This window comes from Montipora foliosa, chromosome 6, assembly GCF_036669935.1.
Source record: "Montipora foliosa isolate CH-2021 chromosome 6, ASM3666993v2, whole genome shotgun sequence".
NCBI classification, from domain to species: Eukaryota; Metazoa; Cnidaria; class Anthozoa; order Scleractinia; family Acroporidae; genus Montipora; species Montipora foliosa.
In genome coordinates, this window is record NC_090874.1 from 17279044 (window position 1) to 17280774 (window position 1731).

The 1731-nt window shown below is 43.2% G+C and overlaps 1 protein-coding gene across 3 annotated transcripts in view; it reads right to left on the reverse strand.

Moving 5' to 3' along the window:
• Nucleotides 1-1185: 1185 nt before the first annotated feature.
• LOC138008769 (uncharacterized) overlaps nucleotides 1186-1731 on the reverse strand; it is a 9411-nt gene continuing 8865 nt past the window's right edge. Inside the window, exon 4 of one of the 3 annotated variants that reach the window (XM_068856070.1) lies at nucleotides 1186-1731. This exon is cut by the window's right edge and continues 853 nt beyond it. The gene's annotated coding sequence lies outside the window, so the exon portion shown is untranslated. The other 2 variants (XM_068856069.1, XM_068856068.1) reach the window with 2 other exon arrangements.

Here is a 1731-nt window from a genome sequence, read left to right on the forward strand (position 1 = left end):
ACTGGTCGTCCTGTGGCTTGACTTCACCCCTGCAAAAGGGGATCTTGTACCCCTGAATTGTTTGTAAAGTCCAAGTGTCCTATGTTATTTGTTTCCATTTCTGAACAAAAAATTGTAAACGAGTCAGGAACCCATGACCCGGAGCCTGCAGCTCCCATACTGGGCCTATGTAACGGCATTTTTAAAGACCGATCTATTTTTAGACTATCTTTTCCGGAAAAAAACAAAGGCAGTTCGGGTTCGGAGACCCTATGACGTCAGCTTAATTTCTTGTAATTGGTCATCAGGCTCCTGTGGGAGTCTCATTTGCGGGAAATTCAATCTAAAAGTAAATCGGTCTGTGAAAACGCCGTTACACGAACACAGTAGAGTTGTAGGCTCCGGGTCATGGGTTCCTGACGAGTTGCTGATTGGTTGGTGGGAGGCGTAAGCATTTTGAGACATGGGAACGGATAGTCAGCTCGAGTTAGTCTTGGGGTCAGATTGCTGGGAGGATCCTACTGTTCTGGCCCTTTTGGGATACTGCAGGCTAGACCTTGAGCTATATCCCCATTTCCGTTTCCCTCCAACTCGACTGTTGTCAGTGGTACGGTAGTGTCCACAAAAGGGCTGCTCCCTCCTGTGTGGTCCTTTGGAGAAGTGTTTCGAGGCTGGTGTGCTGATAAGCTCGCTGTTAGTTGAGCTATGGTCATGTTCACTCTTGATCGTTGCATGGAACTTGTCCAGGAAAAGGTGCTTATCTGGTGGGATACCTTCTCGCAGAGTACGTTTACCAACTTCAGTGAGGAACTCAGAGAAGCGTTTTTGCCTCCAGGCATTAAGAGCATCTTCCAATAGGTCCTTAATGGCATCAGGGTCAGGATCTTCATCGTCATTCTCTCCCTCTGAATTATCAAGGGCTGTCAAGGCTGCTAACAAGGGGCGAGCCACAACCAAGAAATAGATTGACGTTCAGCCAAGCCATCATCAAAGGCGAAGAGACCCTTGGAGAGAAGAGATCCGGCAAATCTTAACTTAAATACATTGAGGTATACGTGGCTTCTTATAAATAATCTTTGCCAATCAGTCGATAACTAAAGTATCTAAGCGCGACATTCGACGTAAAGCTGCATATAAGATATTCTCTGTGATAGGCGTCTCCCCAAATTCTATTCCGTATAAAATCAAGGATATATAATCAATAAATTGAATAGCTTGGTCTGCTGATCTTTGGAGAAACCAAGAAATTTCCGCTTATGACGTCAAATCCTCTCACAAGTGATCAGTCAAGCAACTGATTTTTTTCGTTAGTTGAAGCTATTAACTGTAACTAAGCTGTAGGCTTATTGTAGTTTTAGAATGCTATGGTGATGCTTAAAAACACCCTGTTACAATTCTTTGTTAGAATTTACGGGGTCCTTGCGCAAACATTTCAAAAAATCTCTGTTTTTTATCTTTAAGTTTAAAAGAGACACCAGCCCGGACAAAGAAGCAGTTTGTGTCCAACAGTCACGCGACCTGAGTGTAGGAAAGAACCAGAAAGAGAGACTGAGCCTGTGTTTGAAACTTTTTCTATTCGGAGGTGCCTTTGACTCAACCTTGACCCTCTTCCTATCCATTCCTTGATTGTTGTTTCCTAGTATTTTTCCTAAACCGCAATGCTACTAGTCGAAACTATTGTGTGAAGATTTGTTAATTCAAAACTTTACTAAAAGCGCCTATGAACATTTTCCTTGAAAAGGAAGTTTGGTG